This window comes from Anabrus simplex, chromosome 1 (genome assembly GCF_040414725.1).
Source record: "Anabrus simplex isolate iqAnaSimp1 chromosome 1, ASM4041472v1, whole genome shotgun sequence".
In the NCBI taxonomy this organism is placed as follows: domain Eukaryota; kingdom Metazoa; phylum Arthropoda; class Insecta; order Orthoptera; family Tettigoniidae; genus Anabrus; species Anabrus simplex.
Genome location: NC_090265.1, coordinates 1,542,114,839 through 1,542,136,290, shown reverse-complemented (window position 1 = coordinate 1,542,136,290; position 21,452 = coordinate 1,542,114,839).

Genomic DNA, 21,452 nt, shown 5'->3' with positions numbered 1-21,452 from the left:
ACTTGCCTATTTCATGCCCACAGTTGTAAATCAATGATCTTTAAAATTGTACTTTTTACGTTGTCAAAATAAGGACTTGATATTTTGATTTTTTAATTAAAAATGTCTAGTTTATAAATTTCACTGTAAGAACATAACATATAATTTTGCATTACAGTGTTGCTGGTTTTATTTCAATGATTTTGGTAACATTGAATTTTGTGCACTCACACCAAGAGTTTCCGAGTTCGTGAATGTTTTGTCATTGCAGGTGTTATTGTGTGTTTAATTAGATTTGTATGAGTAATGTGTATATGTGTTGGGGTTGTTTGCGTATTTGTTCAGTATTGAAAACTCAGTGGAGAGCCTCTTGAAAACCGCATATGCTTCTAAATATTTTTATTTTTGGAGGGGGTGGGAGTTGGGTTACAGCACACAACTGATTTTCAGCACCAGCTGCAAATGAATAGAGAAATAAAGAGACAAAGAAGGAGAAAGAAAGAAAGAAAGAAAGAAAGAAAGAAAGAAAGAAAGAAAGAAAGAAAGAAAGAAAGAAAGAAAGAAATACCTCTAACAGTAAGGAGAAATTGAAGGAACTTACTAGGAAATTGAATCTAATAAAGATGGCACCTAAGGATAACATGATGGCGAGCATAATTGGCAGTCATACACATTTTAGTGAAAAATGGAAGGGTATGTATAGGTATTTTAAGGCAGAAACAGGTTCCAAGGAGGACATTCCAGGTAATTGGGGAGTGTGTATGTGAGAATCTTCAAAAGGCAGAAGTATACAGTCAGCAGTATGTAAAGATCGTTGTTTACAACGATAATGTCCAGATAGAGGAAGAGGCTAATGCTAAAGAAGTATTAAAATGTACATTTACAATGAGATACAAAGGTTGAAAACTAGAAAATAGGCTGGAATTGATAACATTTCTGGGGATATACTAAGGACAAAGGGTTGGAATATCGTACCATATCTGAAATACTTATCTGATTATTGTTGGGTTGAGGGAGCTATACCCATGAATGAAGAGTTGCTATAGTAGCCCCTGTGTATAAAGGAAAGGGTGATAGACATAAAGCTGAAAATTACAGGCCAGTAAGTTTGACTTGCGTTGCATGTAAGCATTGGGAAGGCATTCTTTCTGTTATATTACATATGTGTGCAAAATAACTGGTTCGATAGAAGGGAGTTCGGTTTTAGGAAAGGTTATTCCACTGAAGCTCAACTTGTAGGCTTCCAGCAAGATATAGCAGATACCTTGGATTCAGGAGGTCAAATGGACTCTATCGCGATTGACCTGTCTGAAGCATGTGACAGGGTGGATCATGGGAGACTACTGGCAAAAATGAGTGCAATTGGACTAGACAAAAGAGTGACTGAATGGGTTCCTATATTTCTAGAAAATAGATCTTCGAGAATTAGAGTAGGTGAAGCTTTACCTGACCCTGTAATAATTAAGAGGGGAATACCTCAACAGTGTTATTGGACCTTTATGTTTTCTTACATATATAAAAGATATGAGTAAAGGAGTGGAATCAGAGGTAAGCATTTTTGCGGATGATGTTATTCTGTATAGAGTAATAAATAAGTTACAAGATTGTGAGCAACTCCAACATGGCCTCGATAATGCAAAGACTTTAATATTACTTATCTAGGCTCACAGGTCGTGCTGGTGCTATGCAGAAAATTGAACATCTTCGCGCATCGCCATGTTGCGGACACTTCAGTTTTGAATGCATGGTTAACATGTGGTGATGTTTACAGTTTCTTGTGGGTTTTTCACGGTGATTCCTGTCGGTTAGCGGATCTGTGGTTGTGTTATGTGATAAAGTGATAATTTATAGTATTGGCAACTATTCTAGTGATAAGTGCGAGCCTACATTGATCGGCGGTGTTAAAGGAGAGTAGGCCTAAGCTAAGCCGTAAGTGGGGAGTGGAGAACTATTCACGATAGTGACCTCGTGTGCAGCTTTCAATTGCACAGGCGGTATTAGTATTTGGTATTTCTTTTCACAAGTGAGTAGAAATTGAAATGTTATAAAAATATCATAATCGAGAATGGGATACAGATTGGTGGATTCAGGGATGTATGGACGTGGCATTCTCAATATTTAGGCTGCTTTTCCTTGGCGTTTTTCATTTCATTAAGGACAGTTCTTAAGAACTAACCAGCTATTCTGAAAATTTCTATAAACACGGGCCTAAAATCCGTAAAATATGATTGATAAAGCTTGGTAAACCCATCTATTTAAGTCAAATTATGACTTCAGATTATTAACAATTATCAGAAAAATGATTTATTGACACCATTATCCATGTTTTTACATCTCCTTTATAATAAAAGAATTGATAAATATGCTGTTCCAGAGAAGTTTGACTAGGCTGACTCCTACTTTGCACTAGAAAACACTAATCAATCTACCTGTTTAACTGTTATATTCATATATGCTTAATATTCAAGCTCCTTTATCTTCTTCCTTATGTGAATCATAATATTCCTGTAATATAAAAGTTAGAACACATTTTCAATTTTAATTTGTGCTCAGAAAATCTTTCAGTTCGAGTTGTTAAAATCAGTAGGCCTAATATTGGTATTCAATATGAGAATAGTAGGAGAGGGAATTTTGCATCCTAAATGGTACATTTTTCCTCTCTTAAATTTAACCAGCTGGTAAAAATATATTTAACTCACAGAAACTTAAACTAAGCTAGGTATTCTTTTCATTGTTAGATACGGTACATTTAGAATTATGAGGTAGAATAGCACTAATGTAATGAGTTTAGGAAGAATATTTTCAAAATGTAAAATAATTTAGTGAAATGTGAATGATGGCTGGCTCCACCACTCTGTTCTGAAATATATCACATGAGGTTCTATTTATGAAGCAGAAGAATATTTTGTGATAAATCGATGGGAGAATATTCTGTCATTGTACCAGGAATGGTTGAGAAAAAGGGAGATAGAAATATATACCTTTGATTTCGAATACATGGCTATTTCTTTAGACATATTGTTTACAGTTTTCCATTGAATAAGCCTGGACTTCTGTCGAAGTGGCTTGTTGCTGTTAAAAGAGACAAGTGTGTTCCAACTTATTCCCATAGACTATGTTCAATTTACTTCACTGAAACAAGTTTTTGGCAGTCTGAAGTGAACAAAATTCTGAAAGATGATGCAGTGCCAACACTATTTAACTTTCCAAATCATCTAAAAAAGGTACTTGTAGGTCAAGTAATTCGGATTAGATATTGCATTACTTCATTTTATTTTTATTTCTTTATCAATGATAGGGCTTTGCTTATGGTGGACCCAATAGGCCTATATATTATTATTTGTTCAGACTGACAAAGCTCCCCATAGGATTTTAAAAAGGAAGTTAGATTTTGGAGGGACAAATCAACAGAATAACACCATAGATCCCAGTCCATGTAGCAGTTCAGTCAGTGCTGTTACAAAGTGCATTTCATCTGAGCATAATTATTTTAGTGCAGAAAGCCCCACAAAACATATAAAAATCTCAGTATATCTCAGGCCCGGTTTCTTCAACGAATGTTAAGTGTTAACTCAGCTGTTAAGGAGACTTAACACATAATTTAACAAAATGGTCGTCTCATCAAGAATTGTTAACTCTGACAAATGTTAATACTTGTGTTAAATTAACCTGGCAGCAGCCCTGTGTTAAACCCGTTGCCTACGCTATAATACATGGCCTTGAAATGCACTCATGGAAACGGGTAGCATCCTAGTTCATCATTCAGCCTCTAGGATCGCGTTCTTGCCCCCTTGTATTCGCATGGCCGTATATGTCAATAAGTAAATTATATTCTAAATAAAAAGAGCTGAATGTTTTTGCGATATTGACAGTACTTTATTTATAGAGCGGTGCTGCATTGGCTTGGATATGTCATTGAAGTTTCAAAACTTTCCTTTTGAGGGGCTCCTTATCAAGTTTCAAAACTTTCCCTCTTCTACTTGAGTGGCTCGAAGCAATGTTGTCTAATAGAGGTCTCAGAAATTTTCATTGTAGAAAAACAGCTGGTTTGTCGTGTTTACTCTTTATACACTTAATTTCACTGTTGAAAATGTCTTTCGAAAAAAAAACGTACACTTTTTAGTAACTCTCTTCGGGGCAAGTAGGCCTACTGTGTAGCGGAGGTGACAAATTCCGTCGTTCACTGCAGAAGTGCCACAGACGATGATTTTCGGTATCTGAGGGCTCCTCGATCTTGAAAACGAATAAGACCCAATGATGGACTTTGAATAGCTGGAGAAGAGATATGTTCTAAACAGCCTTTACAGTCTATTTGTTCTTTCGCCACACGAACCATAATGCCATTGTATTCCGCTTGGCGTCTTAGGTAGCTGAAGAAGAGCTCGATGCCATCGCTTGTTAGGTTCCTCGTCAATGCATAATGCAAATGTATACTTATGAGGTATTTTACGTAGGCCACAGTGGATTGTGTAGTCAAGATCTATGCCTGATACTTTTCCCTCATGAATCTTTTTTACTTCTCTGAATGCATTTGAATTTTCTTAATATAATGACAAACCAAAAACCAAACCCCATGGCGCTACAGCCCTTGAAGGGACTTGGCCTACCAAGTGACCGCTGCTCAGCCAGAAGGCCTGCAGATTACGAGGTGTCGCGTGGTCAACACGACGAATCCTCTCTGCCGTTATTCTGGGCTTTCTAGACGGGGGCCGCCATTTCACCGTCAGATAGCTCCTCAATTCATATCACGTAGGATGAGTGGACCTCGAACAAGCACTCAGGTCCAAGTAAAAATCCCTGACCTGGCCGGGAATCGAACCCGGGTCCTTCGGGTAAGAGGCAGGTACGCTACCCCTACACCACGGGGCCGGCTCCTTAATATATGACAGGAAATCAGTAATTAACCAACTGAGGCGTTCATCTTCAGTTCTAAAAGATGCTCGTTTGTTCCCATTCCTGGAATATGTCCCATGTGAGGTGTTGCAGACGTCATCTATACTAATATTATAAAGAGGAAAAATTTGTTTGTTTGTAACGAATAGGCTCAAAAACTACTGAAACAATTTTTAAAATTACTTCACCTATAGAAAGCTACATTGCCAGTGAGTAATATGAGCTACATTTTATTTTCAAAGCAATTCGAGGTGGGGGACACAGGGGGGAGATAGGCTAATATAGGCAAAATATAGAATTTGTCGTATAAGGGCGATACAAAGCTCAATTTAATCCTCTTGACGCAAAGAACAAAACTCGGTAAGCCCTACGGGCCCGAAAATATTGACACCACACTACCCCTGCTCTAGGAATCGGATAAAGTAATGAACTGCCGTAACCATGGCAACGTCAGCTCCAGGATTCCAGAGCAGCGAAATTATCTACAATAAATCACAAAAACCTAACATGTTACAGATATGAAAATTGTTATTTGGAATCCCCTTTAAAATAAAGGAACACACAAATTCGCTTTCAGAAAATCCACTTAGGGGCGGGGGTGAAAAGAAGTGAGGAAGGAGTTGAATTATTTATACGAGGATACATATATCTCAAAAAATGAAGATGTTATAGACTTTAAAGTTGCTACTTGGAATCTCCTTTAAAAATGAACACACTCTTTTTGGAAAATCCACTTAAGGGGGTGAAAACAATTAAAAAGTGGGTGAATTTTTAAAATGAGTATCTTCTTCTATCGCTTTACCCACGCTTGTGGGGTTGCGGGTGCGAATTGTGTCGCACATGTGGATTTGACCCTGATTTACGTATGGACGCCCTTCCTCACGGCAACTGTATGTGTAGGGATGTAATCTATACTAATATTATAAAGAGGAAAAATTTGTATATTTGTTTGTAACCGATAGACACAAAAACTACTGAACCGATTTTAAAAGTGACTTCCCCTATAGAAAGCTACATTGCCAGTGAGTAACATGGGCTGTATTTTATTTTCAAAACAATTCGGTGGAAGGGGGGGTGACGGGGGAGATATAAAAACATTAAAATAATAGGCTAATATAGGCGAAATCGAATTTGTCGTACAAGGACGAGGCAAAGCTCATTTTAAGCACCTTGACGCTAAGAACAAAACTCGGTAAACACTTCGGGCCCGAAAACCATGTTTTAAGGCCCTAAAACCAACCGTTACGGAGATATTGGAACCACACTACCCTTTCTCTAGGAATCGGATAAAGAAACGAACGGCCGTAACCATGGCAACGTCAGCTCCAGGATTCTACAGCAGTTAGATTATGCATGTACGTTTGGGCATAGCTGCCAAAAAAAATTGATACACATATGACTTACTATCTGGAAAAAATAAATTGTTGTGTAAGATGCTCATAGCACTCCTTTGGGCGGGGTAGGAAAGGAAGTGAAATATAAAAATAATAGTCCCGGAGATCTCCGTAGTACAGCGACCAGCGGTTGCCGACGACCCTCCGTTTTTACATACTGGCTTAGGTTTTAGAATTTTGCGGAGTCTGTTACCTATAGCTTAAAATATTTTCTATCAAATCATGGAGTAGTAGGATCATTGATGTTATAAGTGCCGATATTTTGGTCCACTTTTACGATCATTGTAACCAAGGACCAAGGGGAATGTAACGCCATCTCTCTGGCCAGGAGATTTGGCGGGTTTGGAGGATTTGTAGGAGTTGGATGATGTATTTTAGAGTTGTGGTGAAGGTTTGGCCTCTTGGCTAAGGAGTGCAACTCTGTTCTCGTGCTTTTTATTGAGAATTTCCATGAGTTACATATTGAGTTGCGTTTAGTTACATACGGGGTTTACAATACTGTTTTACAAATACTACTGGAATTAATAATTTTCTTCTGTATTGAATGTCATTTAAAATTTGACATGATGAGAAAAATAGTTCGTAGTGTGTATAGTATTTTTCATATCTGGTAGTGTTTTTGATTATTCAACTGGTTTCTTTTTTCAGAGTTTGTGTCGCCAACCTTATCACACCGAAACTGCGCTAAATTTATATTTACTCTGTGACTAAAACTGTGATTCTTTTCTTTTTACTTGTGCTGAGTAATGGCGCAATGTGTTGTTGAGTGTAGAGTTGAGTTGAGACAGAATGTTTTAATAAATTTTTCTAATCAATTATATTATTGAGAGTTGTGCCCGAATTTATTTCTGATAGGTTATGGGCCCAGAGCGTCAGTAAGTCGTGAGTAAAAAATGGCATCAGTTGCGGATACGCCGAAGATTGAGAGACTTGGGCCGAAAAACTATGTGGTGTGGTGCAAGCGAGTGAAGGCTTTCCGAATAAGAAATAAATGCTGGACAGCCATCGATCCCGGTTACGATGATGATGAAGATTTAACTACAGACGAAGATGAGCTAAATGCCACTGCACTTAGTTACTTGACGGAGTTGGTAGAGGACTGTTACTTGAATGATGTAACCAGACATGAACGAGCAAAGCATGCCTGGAACAGACTTAAAGCAATCCATTTCAAGATTTCTCCTTTTCAATTTGTGAGTACCATGGACGAACTGGCAAGCTGCATCAAGAAACATGATGAACCTGTTTTGGAATATCTGAATCGAGTTGAGCGGTTAGTGGAAAAACTGAGAAATCATGGATCCAACATCAATGATCAAGACTTGGCGGCCTACATGCTGAGAGGTTTGAAGCAGGAAAATTACAAACGCATTGCCCACGTGATGGAGTTAAATGAAGAAAAACTATCGTCAGAAAATGTGAAGAGTAAATTGCTGCTGGAAGAAGATAGACTAGAGAGAGAGAAGGATGAACGTGAGAAGAAAAATCAAGAATTGAGAAGCTATGTTATGAAGAACAAAGGAAAATTCCATGGTTTTGAGAAGAAATACAATTTTTCTGGTGAAAAATTCAGCTCTTCTGATAGATCCTGTCACTGTTGTGGTCAACTTGGGCATTTTGCAAGAGAGTGTCCAAAAGTAAGAGAAGCCAAGTCAAGAGGAAATGTGATTTGTTACTCTTGTGGCAAGGAGGGACATCCTTCGTTTAAGTGTAGAAACTCTGAAGCTAGTACATGTGACAATAGGGGCTCAGACGGGAATGTCCATGACAGCAATAAGCCACAGAGAGAATTCAAGAATAAAGTTGCCACTTATGAAGAGAAGAAAGAACCAGAGTCAGAAGAAAAGAAGATTGGAAATAGCACTGTGAAAGTGAAATATGCTGTGCATTTGATGAGAGGACCTGAGGACAAAGAATGTAACCAGGACGAAAAGTCAAGTGATGCAAACTCTTGGATTGTGGACAATGGTTGTAACCATCACATTACACCTCACCGTAAGTTGTTGAACAACTTTACAAGAAATGTGTCAGGTTCAGTGCAGGTGGGAAAGAAAAGTGTCGTATGTGATGTGAAAGGCAGTGGGTCCATAGTACTGAAAATAAGTGATCAGTGTGGTGGATGGACTTTGAAACTAACCAAAGTGCTGTGGGTTCCAGATGCATCTGATAATATTTTGTCAGTGAGGCAACTTGAGAAAACTAATGTGCGTTTTGAGATAGACAATGGAAAGCTGACTGATTATGACAAAGGGAATGGAGATGAAGAATTGTTCAGTGCCTATGCGAGAGAAGAAGATTACGTGTATATCATCAAATGTGATTGGTATGAACTAGAGAAATCTGACTGTCAAGATAGTGATGGTGAACAGGAATCTGTGTGTTCAGTTGCTTGCAAGATGGTAACAAGAGAAATTTGGCATGGCCGTTTTGGGCATGCTGAAAATTTGACTGACAGTGATTTGATTAGCAAACAGGAAGGTAGTGAGAAGTGTGAAGTGTGCATGAAAGGCAAAGCTAAAAGGGCTCCTTTCCCAGATATAGTAGTGAAATCACCAGCTCCCTTAGAACTTGTTTACTCTGACGTTTGTTATGTAAAGCCTGAAACCTTGGAAGGGGGAAATATTTCCTAACCTTGACAGATGACTATTCCAGATACAGTGAAGTGAGTGTGTTAAAGCATAAAAGTGAGGCTTGTGAAAAAATAATTACATTCGTGAAAAAAGCAGAGAATACTCAAGATAAAAAACTGAAAAGTGTTCAAACAGATGGGGGAGGAGAATATTGTAATAATGACTTGAAACAGTTCTTTGTTGACAATGGTATTGTTCACAGGCTGTCTTTACCAGGCGAACACCAGCAAATGGGAGTGGCAGAGAGGCTGAATCAACAGCTTCTGACTTTAGTTCGGTGCATGTTATTGAATGCAGGTATGCCTTTTAATTTTTGGGGTGAGGCGATCTATACTGCCTGTTACATTGAGAATAGGTGTATAGCATCTGCTATTGAAAACAGTGTACCCTATGAGTTGTGGTTTAACAAAAATTGTCTGATGAGGAAATTTGTAGAATGAGAGTATTTGGATGTCATGCCTGGGCTTATGAAGAACATAACAAAGCTGAGAAATTAGAGTCTAGAGCAAACGAATATGTCTTTTTGGGCTATCCTGACAATAGAAGAGGTTATAGGCTGTGGGACTTGGAAAACAAGTGTATGGTTTTGTCCAGAAATGTAGTCTTTGAGGAAAGAGTGTTTCCCATGAAAACTAAGGAAGGACCTGCTACTGTGTTACCTGTTAAGTCATTGAGAAACCATTGGTCGTAGATTTAAGTTTGTTTGACTCTGATAATGAATCTGACTTGGTGTGCAGAACTGATGAGCAAGTAACAGATAAGCCAGAAATAGGTCCTGAAATCAGTGTGAATAACACCAATACTAAAGTGCAGGAAGAACCCATAATTCCTGAACTACGTAGGTCGCAGAGAATCAGAAACAGACGAGAGTGTGTGGATTGCACTGGATGTAATTTTCATGTTGTGTCTGCTGTAACTGACAGTTTACCAAAGAGTGTCAAGGAAGCTTTGACTGGTCCTGAATGTGAAAAATGGAAATCAGCAATGGAGAAGGAACTAAGTAATTTTGAGAAAAATAAGTGTTGGGAATTGGTAGAGAGACCAAAGGGAAAGAATATTATTGGGACAAAATGGGTGTTCAGAATTAAAGAAGGACTTGATTGCAATGAGAACATTTACAGGGCTAGGCTTGTAGCTTTAGGTTATAAGCAGTTAAAAGGTGTTGATTATAATGGTACTTACAGTCCTGTTTTGAGGCGTCAGACTGTCAGAATCTTGATTGCTCTTGCGGTTGTCAAAGGTTGGAATATTGAACATTATGATGTAGATGAGGCATTTCTAAAGAGCAACATTAAGGAGGAAGTGTTTGTGAAGCAACCAAGTGGTTTTGAGAGAAAACCCAGCTGTGTCTACAAGTTAAAGAAAAGCATGTATGGTTTACACCAAAGTTCAAAGGACTGGAACATTTGTTTTGATGGTGTTTTGAAGTCAGTCGGTCTTAAAAGATCTGTTTGTGAACCATGTGTGTACTTCGGTAAAAATATGCTATTTGGAGTGTATGTTGATGATATGATAGTTATTGGTATTGTTGAAGTTTTGGAGTGTCACTATCTAGACTTCAAGGATCATGGGCAAATTAAGAGTTTTCTTATCAATGTCTGTGACTGTAACTAAAGATGCGGTGTATGTTGATCAGTGCAAATACATTGATAATCTGATACATGAGTATAACCTAGAAAATGCCAAAGGATGTGTTGCTCCGTTGGATGTAGGAGACAAGACGATTTCAGGGGAGGCTGATAGTTGGAATCAGACTTTGTATCAAGAAGCTGTAGGCAATCACTTTATATAGCCAACAATACAAGACCGGACATAGCCTATCCTTTGCGGTCTGCAAGTTGAGGCAGTACTCTCAGAACACTAGCGTAAAAGATTGGCAAAGAATAAAGAAGGTATTTAGATATCTGAAGAAAACAAGAGGTGTGAAATTATGCTACAAAGCTAGTGATGATTCAATTAGTGTTTATTGCGATGCTGATTATGCTAACTCTGACGACAGGAAATCTATTTCTGGGTATGTGTGCAAATTTGCTGGTTGCTCTGTTATATGGTCTAGTAAGAAACAACAAATTGTTGCTACTTCAACTGTGGAGACTGAGTTTGTATCAATGGTGATGTGCACAAAGGAAATGTTGTGGTTGTGTACTTTTTTCAATGAATTTGATTATTGTAAATACTTTAAAGTGCCAATTCAAATTCTTTGTGATAATCAAGGTGCTATACATGTGAGCTCAGCTCATGTTGTGTCTGAAAAACTAAACATATGCATGTTCGCTATTTGTTTGTTAAGGACATTGTGGCTAAGGGATTGGTAAAGTTTGTGTATGTACCATCAGATGAAAACATGGCAGACGTTTTCACAAAGGCATTGTCAGGGGAGGGAACTTCTAAATTTAGGAACTTGTTAGGACTTTTTGATTAGTGTTCACATGTTTATCTACGTGTGTTGCTTATTTTTTCTTATTTGTGTTTGTGGTCAAATTTTTATGACAAGGGGAGGTATTTGAATTAATAATTTTCTTCTGTATTGAGTGTCATTTAAAATTTGACATGATGAGAAAAATAGTTCGTAGTGTGTATAGTATTTTTCTTATCTGGTAGTGTTTTTGATTATTCGACTGTTTTTTTCAGAGATTGTGTCGCCAACCTTATCACACCGAAACTGCGCTAAATTTATATTTATTCTGTGACTAAAACTGTGATTCTTTTGTTTTTACTTGTGCTGAGTAATGGCGCAGTGTGTTGTTGAGTGTAGAGTTGAGTTGAGACAGAATGTTTTAATAAATTTTTCTAATCAATTATATTATTGAGAGTTGTGCCCGAATTTATTTCTGATAAATACATATAGGGTTTACAATACAGTTTTACAATACATACAGTGATCAAGGCCCCACACCGCTGGCTGCGCAGAAGCGTGTGACTGGGGAAGATATGTCCATGCGCGTACCGCCATGTTACGGGCACTCCACAGCTCGCCGAGGAGACCGTAGTATGGAATTCATGCATTAACTTACATTTCGCACATATGAAAACACCTGCCCTGGTAAATTAATGACAGCCTACACAGACTACCATGTACACACGCAATATATATATACATAATATCAAGACTGTGGTAAAATTAAAAAATACTTGTGCACAAAAACTGAACACATTTTGCATTGTACTGAACAATCTACACAAATCCTTTGGGTAGCGTATAGGTGGCGGACATAAAATAAAATTTAAAAATAAGAAAACCTTTAGCAGACTGAATAAGAAGACTGAAAAGTACACTACTAACAAAAATAAATATACATATCTCCCATTTGAAATTCAGTCCCCGAAAACAGAAAAAACTAGTATATAGGCCTAGCGGTACTTAAACAAAATCATGTCGCTCATTTTAATACAAGGGTCATGTTTGTAACTGATATGTTTGAACATTCGGAACAGATACATGTAATTGAAACCTAGGCTATATATAGCTTTATTGAAAATACGAATACATGTTCAAATGACAGCGGTTTACAACTTAAGTACGATTACATATCGCGAGAGAAAAATTGCCCATCTCTCAGCAGACTGGAGAACACATTCGTTAAATATTTACAAACTCCTGTACCGATAACAATAATCTTCAGTATCAACAAAACCTGTGAAATAAAATATTTCTATGAACGGTACATAGCTTATCATTCCTCTCTGATAAGTCATTACAGCAAATTTTACTCAAGTCTCTGAACAGTTTGTTTAAAAAGCACATAACTGCGAAAATCTTTCTAAAATATCAGATACATTTATCATTTTCTGAGTATGAAATACCGGCTCCGCGGTGTAGGGATAGCGTGCCTACTACTTACCCGGAGGCCCCGGGTTCAGTCCCCGCCCAGGTTAGGAGATTTTACCTGGATCTTAGGGCTAGTTCGAGGTCCACTCAGCCTACGTGATTACAACTGTGGAGCTATCTGCGGGTGAGATAGCGGCCCCGGTCTAGAAAGCCAAGAACAACGGCCGAGAGGTTTCGTCGTGCTGACCACATGACACCTCGTAATCTGCAGGCCTTCAGGATGAGCAGCTCTCGCTTGGTAGGCCATGGCCTTTCGTTTGGTTTGGTTTATATATGGTATAACGTAATGGTATGAGTAGAACTTAAATGATCATTTCTGTGTGATTTGGATTTAGGAGAACCTAAGAGATAAGTTACGATACCAATAAATCATTTTTCAGATAATTGATAATAATTTGAAGCAATACCTTACCCTAATAATAAGAGGGTTTCATCAAGCTTTATCAGTCATATCTTACGGATTCTAGCCCCAAGTTTATCAAATTTGTAATACCGGTACACAGTCTGTACGAAAAATATGTATGCTTTTTCAGAACAGCTGTTTAGTTCTAAAAAATTATCCCCGATGAATTGGAAAGAGGCAAAGAGGAAAAAGAAGCCTAAAAATTCTAAATTTAAAGTCCATACGTTGTCTGAATCAACCCCTCGTAACCTGTTTAGTTTTTGATATGGTCTTTGAAAGTCATTTTTTAACAGTTCAATTTCTACTCACATGTGAAAAGAAATACCAGATCCAATCTGATAGCGATCGGTACAAATAAAGGTTGCACACGAATTCACCCTGGTGAATACGGTACTTTTCCATTCCACACGTAAGGCCTAACTTACTTCCCTTTAATATTGCCGAAAATGTAACTAGCGCGTCGTACAAGCTCTCACATTCCTTGAAGATATTTGACAATATAGTATCACTGCGTCACATAATACTACAACAGATCCACTAACAGACATGATTCAAATCGAAAACATGCAAGAGATTGTAAACATTACCATGTGCTAACCATGCATTCGAAGCTGAAGCGCCCGCAACATGGCGATGCGGGAAAGTGTTCAATATTCCGCATAGCATCAGCGCGCTCTGTGAGTCTAGATAAGTAATATTAAAGTCTTTGATAGTGATGGTACAGTTGCCAGTTAAACGTGGTGGTTTAGTACGGGGTGCTGAGGTAGAGTTGGGCTGTTAGGAAGTGGAGCATTGTTGTAATGTTGGTGATGAATGTAGCTAGGAGACGGAGAAGGTCTAGTATTGGGAGGGGTGGTAGGAGGAAGCTGGTTTGGGGAATGGGTGGGTGTATGATTGGCGGAAGTGTGGGGGTTGGGCGGGGGTGCCGGTGAGAGTTGTTGGAAGGTGAGCGCGTAGTTGGGGGGTGGAGAGCGGGAGTGCTCTAGTCGGTGGTGCTGGCTGTGGATTCGGACGCCGGTGGTTATGAGATGGTGTGCTTCTTCTTCGGAGGGAAGTTGAATTCGTACCATGTATGTCGGGCCGTTCCTGTTGTAGATACGGTACGCTCGGAGGGCTGGGATGCCTGCTGTTTGGAGTTCTTCCAGGATGTCTCTTGTTGTTATGGCTGGGTCAATACCCCGAATGACACAGCTCGGCGCTGGTGGCTGCGGAGGTGCTGGTGTTGTGGCGGTTGCTTCTTCTTGTGTGGCTGGGCTGTGCTGGTTGCGTCTGCTTGGTTGGCATGGGGTTGCTGGGTACTAGGTGGTGAGGAGCTTAGGGAGGTAATGGGTATTGACATTATGGGAGAGGGATGGGTGGTCGTGGTGGTGATGATAGAACTATAGGGAGGAGTGAAGGCCGAGGTGGTGATGGTGGTAGTTGTAGTAGTAATTGATATGGACGATCTGGTGGAGGGGGCGGAGGAGGCTTCTGGGTTGTTTTAGGTTGATATTCAATAACAGTGGGGAGAGTGTTAGGGTTATCACACATTTGCTGCAGAATATATTCTGGGGTTGGCACCACTGTATATTGCCTGTTGTTGATCTTCGCTCCGCCGGCTTCTAGGACTGCTGCATCGGCATCGTCACGTAGGTACGCCAGGACCTGCGTTGAAGGCTGGGAAGTTGTACGATCCATGAGTCTGCGCACATCGTGGATTCGGTAGCCGCCCTTTCGAAGCTAGGTCCGGATAACATGTTCTGTGAGATCGGTGTCTACATCTGTGAGGAGGCAGGAATACATGTTGTGGGGAGGCGACAGCCAACTAGGCGTCTGCCTATTTATGCTTTCTTGGGCCGACTGAGTTGCAAATAGAGGTGAGGGCACCCCAGCCGAAAAAATACAGGTGTGTTTGGTTGAACCCGAGTTTAGTGAGAGATGATCATTCTAATCATGAAAACAACCTATATACTGTACACAATTGTCAAGATGGTGCGCCCATGATTTGAAAAAGTTTCTCAACATTTATACTCAGATTCATTATATGATGTGCGACATTAGTGACAAGCCCTGAGATTTATAATTCTCGATAATTATAGTAGTTTCTTTTACGCATCGCATATTTCCTTGATTTGTAATAGTTACGAAATGTCAGATCAAACAAATACATTCAATTATATTTATATTTGTGGTACCATCTAGCGGAAGTATACTTACACTAAACCTGCAGCTTTGTGAAGGGAGCAGGTGGGAATGTAGGAAAAACATGGTAGCAAAAGATCTTAGAGGTCGACGATAATTAGGAACTAATATTTAGAGGCCCCATGGAGAAAAGAAGAAGAAGATACACCATAATTCCAAACATGACAAATAATTTCTACGTACTTAAGTAAATACACCAGTGATATAAATATCTAATGAAGTCAGTCACACCGATATTATGAGTAACTAAAGCCAGTTCCTGATAACCCGTACGAGTAATTTCATAAAATGCTCTATAAAACAAATGATTTGTTTTAAACTGTATTTAATGCACTCGAGACAAACCACCTCCATACGTTTCAAACCACAGATAGTCCCGGGGGGAAATACAACACGGTATTTTTAGCTCTTGCTACATTCATTTTCTCCAAATTTGTTGGGCAAATAATTATTTTTCTGGTTGGTTTCCTCATTTAAAATTTCTGAGTTTGAAGAGGTCTCTTAAATGATCGCCGGTCACGGTAACAATGTTTACAAAGAAGTCCAGTGACAAATTTTGGGATCGCCCGATTCTTATGACGTAACTCGGATCAAAACTTAGGAACCTAATTTCATCAGGTGGAAGTCGTACCTCATGCGCAATACTTCCTCTGTATAGTGTTTCGAACATTGAGCATTCACTGGAAACTTTTGAAACGGAATTCCACTACCTTTAATTTCTCGTGAATAAACCATGACTGGAACTGCGAATGCTTAACATCAGACGAATGCATAATACATTCACAACCAAGTCAGTTAATAAGCACGTTTATAGGCGCGAACCTGGTAGATAGGGCAAGGAAGCGACCCTAGCGGCCCGGCACTGAACTTCAGTGTGACCACTTCGATAGAGTTTTACGGGCTCTCTTTCCAGGCCTTGTATTATAACCAGCGCCTCCTAGAGAACAAGGCCTGGCAATACGATTCGTGACGTCACGCGACTGGGCTCAGCCGTGACCACCACGGCTCAGTGCGAGTGGATAGTAGATGAAGCTAATTCCTTACTAAAATTGAAAAATACGCTGGTTAAAGTGCATTCTACGAATATTCTTTCTCGTAGACGCGCATATCGGAAGCGAAATGACTAATATACCGTAATAATTAGAAAGAACAATTAAAAATGCAAAGAAGAATTTTTTAAGAGTCTTAATACTGAACAACTTTAATAATATGTTTATATGACACTTTCTTACGTATATTTAAGAGTCAAAAATGATCAGTTCCTCTTACAAAACTCGCCATAAGACCTGTCTCTGTCGGTGCGACGCAAAAAAAGAAAAAGCAAGCTTTTACAGAACTGAACTTGCTGATGAAAGATAAAAAACAACATGTAAGTTCAGAAAAAGCTATTAAATAAGAATAATAACGTATAAACTACCTTACTTACAGTATATTAGTAGCAGTCCAGGAACATGCAAGCTGTAATGCTCAGTGTTGTCGGTCATGAAAACAGGTAAACATTTTTTTTTTACAATAGAAGCCTCACATAAATTAAGGGCGTGAAGAGCCCACACAATTTGGCTGTTATGCAAAGAGAATGATTATAGTACATGCCAACAATAGTTTGTTCATCAAGTCATCAAAATTATATTCGCATTCCCTAGTGTAAATAAATGTACTTATATGATTTTGGACCCTGATTCAAATAACCAGAACAGGAAAAAAATTGAAATTCTTAAATTTGAAAAGTAGCATGCCAATTCTTATTACATTTGAACTGACCTTCAGCCAGACATTTTCTGAAATTGTTTTCAATTTAACTTCACCAGGTTGCTTAAAATTGAAATGGACATGAGGTGAACATTATATAAGAAAATATAAAAGGAAATCTCTATGAACAGTAATTGTTAAAATCCTAAAAAACCATATTAAGAACTTGCATCCCTGCCATTACATTAATAAAAAAGTAGCAGAACACACACTGAACTACTCATTTCACGCTTTATGAACCAGCTGCATTATATAGATATGACACACATGAGATCAATTAATTAATCCCCATTTTTTCACAGATGCATGTTAGATTCATTACATAACAAAAGCTGGAAGGAGTACTTTCTCCAAGAGGAAATTCATAACCAGAGTGTGAATAGGCTATAATGCTGGAAGAGGAAATTCATAATTGAATTCACAATTACTCAAACAGGAATGTTTACTACTGAAGGAACTTACAGTGATTAGCCCTGAATTCAGAGTTTACACATTCCCTTTGAATGGAATTCATAGAGGTTCATCAACTCAGTGATTAATAATAGTAATGTACTAAAAAAAATTAGAAAGCCTCAGCTTACCATAGACAAAAGGAAAGGATGGTTAATGATTTTGTAGGATATGTGTCACCAAGGTAATGAACCGTATTTGTTAAATGACAAAATACCTGTTTAACATAAAAGGTGCCCTCTCAAATGTAATATCACTCCCTGAAAACATAACACCTGGCAATAAATATGATAAAATAAAAGTGCTCTTGTGTTATTACTGTATTCTCTTCTAAAGAAACTACTATGGAAAATAGAGCTACTAAATTTGTTCCTTTTCAGAGCAGTTCCAGTCTTGTTTTACAGATATTGAACTTAATTTTTCTTCAAATTCCTGGAAGTTCTTGTCAGAAACAGTACTGACATGAGCTTCATAGGTCTCTAAACTTTGAGCAAGAGCCTTGGCCAAACTTTCATTGTCTACTCGACAACGCCTATCGTCTGGAGCTTCTCGGTGGGCAAATGTGTTATCAGACAAGTACTCTGGGCAGTTTGGAAACTGAGAAGGAACAGCTCCTGAAACGTTTAGACCAAGTTAGAATGCATTCGCCTAGATATAAATGCGCTCGTCTATTAATTCATGGCACCACTTACTTCACAGGACCATGTCATGTCTTAGATATATCTGGTTGATTTTAATATAAAATATAAAATATAAAAGGAGACAGAGAAAAATCATTTAACTTATAATAATTATACAGAACCTAACATAGTTGCAATAAACACAATAACATTGCTGTCTAGCCTGAACTAAAAATATGAACCCACACTAAGTGGTATTTTCCCTCACTTGCAGTTAAGGGTGCAGCACAGAAGGAATACTTGAAAGCCAATACCTTACATACCTTCATAATTTAGGCCCTATAAGTTTTCCCAGAATATCACTATACCCACAACAGTAGTCCTATGAAGTAATGTGAATACTCAGCACATTCCAAACTAAATGTAATAACTGGTCAATTCAATACATCAAATGCTTAAATCGGTAAGAAATAAAAGTCACCCTAAAAAATCTACTATTTCATTCATTAATAGCGAAGATATAAGAGACCTATCCACAAACCTTTCACAAGCCTTGGATGAGATAAAGGTGCAGTCAATAATTTCCCATTTCTCTCATCATACATGCTGGTCGTCTTTTCAACCTCATGAGTTTTGAAATGGAGCTCGCACACCTACAACACAGGGCTCCATTTCAAGGACCATTCCACAACTTAAGTGATTGAATGATTGAAATCATATATAATACACTAATAACTAAGACTTACCTCTGCAGTTTTGGAAGGAACGAAATCATCCCGGCGAATAGCTCGTAACCACTAGCTCTCTCCGAGTCGTCAGTTGGAAACGAGAAAACATTCACTTTAGGGCCAGTGCGATAATTGCCCTTACAGTTTGGAACACTGCATTTTTGAGGCATCGTTATTCATAATTTGAAAAACAGTGATCGCAATTCACAACACACCATTAAAAATAAACTCAGTTCTAACCTCACGTGGTGGCCATGCCGGCACTTTAAACACAATTTATCAATATTAACAATTTATAAGTACTATCACCTTTAACTGAACTTACACTAATAGGAATATTAAGCGAGTGTTAACACACAAGACTCGATTAACATTAATATAATCGATGAAAAACACACATAATAGGGAAACGCGTCCTCATACACCAAGCAGCAACAAGCTGAGTTACTGGCATGGGCCAACTTCAACATACGTCATCAGCTACTCTCATTCGTATTGCCAGGCCTTGTTCTCTAGGAGGCGCTGTATTATAACGTAGGCAACGGTTAAACCTCTTAACAACTGCTAAAATTTCAAAATGGAGGCATGTATAAGATGTAAGTTTGAAGCTTTACTGCTGTATGAAGACTATTTATAAGCTCAAGAAGGCAAAGGACGACCCATACTAAAAAATAACTACTTTCTAGAGTTGTCAGAAGATATATTTCTAATTACCAAAGCCATAATGAACAAGATACTAGACGATATTGAAAATACGTTAGAATTTCCAACAGTGAGGACAAATATCATGAGGCAGGATCCGCTTCGGACCACATGGAGGTGATAGAACACTAAAATGCGAATATATTTTACTCAAACTTGTCAGGTCTGCAACCTAATAATTTCCGAAAAATGTATGAATCCCCCTATTCTAATACAATACCTATATATTTGAAGAGTTGCAACCACGGCAAGTAGAGCAGTGGACGAGTGGTCATCGTACTTGTCTCCTAATCGCGACGACGTGAGTTCGAGTCCAGCCATACATACACATTTTTTATACAAGTGAAATCATTGTTTCAGGGAATGTGAAGGTAAAATGTGAATAATATGAATAATCAAATTGCAGTCGAACTTTATTTTCTACCTAAAATTAATAGAAAGAGATCCAGATATATATAGAAAGAGATCCAGCAGTAACTGTGAGAACGTTTAGGCCTATATGAATTTCAGGTGGAAAATAAACTGTACTGCAATTTCTGTAATATTTTTGTCTTAACGTTCCTTCAAATATTAATTTAATCGTCTTCTTATTCTTATTTATCTGTTTACCCTCCAGTGTCCTGGAGCTTCAGACTCTGTGTCGGGGATACAACCGGGGAGGATGACCAGTACCTCGCCCAGACAGCCTCACCTGCTATGCTGAACAGGGGCCTTGCTGGGGGATGGGAAGATTGGAAGGGAGAGGGAAGGAAGCGGCCGTGGCCTTAAGTTAGGAGGAGAAGTGGGAAACCACGGAAAACCACTTGCGGGATGGCCGAGGTGGGAATCGAACCCACTTCTAATCAGTTGACCTCCGGAGGCTAAGTGGACCCCGTTCCAGCCCTCGTACCTCTCTTCAAAGTTCGTGGCAGAGCCGGAAATCCACTCCGGGCCTCCAGGGGTGGTAGCTTACCACACTAACCACTACACCACAGAGGCGGACATATTAATTTATTTTGTGCAAAAATCATAGCTGCTACGAGACTCAAATTCACGTCTACGAGGTTCGCAGACAAATACGGTGACCACTTGGCCACCACTCCGCTCCGCTGTGATGTAACTCCCAAGTATATATGCCTTGCATTGGAATCGGGGATTCATCAATTTTTCAGAAGTTATTAGGTTGCGGACCTGACATGTTTAAATAAAATTTGTTCTACCACCTCTTCTTTGTCCGAAGCGGATTCTGTATAATGACATCTGACCTCATTTTTTCGAAAACGAAAGCGTTTTGACTTAAACCCTTATACACGAGTTACCAGTGAGTATCTCCCCACAGGTACATTGAAGCTCGGTGAAATCGGTTGACCGCAGGGTCTGGGCTATACTTGCTTGAGACACTTTTCATGTAATTGTAGGCGACTATGTTCACGAGTGTAAGAAAAAGTGTGTAGAATCCTGCAAAGGATTCCTGCTGCCACTGCAGCATTAATAAGGCATTACATTATTTTCCCCGCAATAAAATAATGCTCGAAAAACATTCAAAACACATAAATTATCACATTTTCCCGGTGTTAAGAATATAAGAATAGGCTATATCAAATGTGATATAACAGCCCGTACTTTCATTTTTAAGCACAGTCGCATAATTTTAAATTACAAGTAAATGAAATAAAATGAAATAAAAACTCGCATTCATCATAACGCTTTTGTTGCCTCTTACTTGACATGTTTACATCTTATCGGTTTCCGCTAACCATAATCTATAATAATGTCAACCATGTGTCTGTGTGTCAAAATACTACTTCAACACACCACTAGGAGCGCTTTATGTAAAGAATCAAGAGACGCTCACTGCCAAACGCGTTCGGAAATCTCACTGAAATGTGTTAATTTGTCTTTAACAATTGTTTCG